Source organism: Alligator sinensis, unplaced genomic scaffold, assembly GCF_000455745.1.
Source record: "Alligator sinensis unplaced genomic scaffold, ASM45574v1 scaffold388_2, whole genome shotgun sequence".
Taxonomy (NCBI): domain Eukaryota; kingdom Metazoa; phylum Chordata; order Crocodylia; family Alligatoridae; genus Alligator; species Alligator sinensis.
The window spans coordinates 442,345-442,590 of NW_005842102.1; positions in this window are offsets into that span (position 1 = coordinate 442,345).

Consider the following 246-nt stretch of genomic DNA (forward strand, 5'->3'; position numbering starts at 1 on the left):
GGGGGGAGGTGGGCCGCGCCGGCCGGCGCTCCCTCCCCCTCTCCGTAGGAAGGGGCCGCGGATCTGGGCGCGGGGGCGGGAGGGGAGGGGTGCGGGGGCCCGCAGGAGGAGAAAACAGCTCCTCCAAGGGCGACGGGTGCCAGGAAAAAAGATGGCGCCGGAGAGGGCGGTGAGGAAGAGGAGGAAGAAGGGCGGGCAAAGCAACAAAGGTGCGGCCGGGCCTGGCTCGTGGAGAGCTTCTCTCAT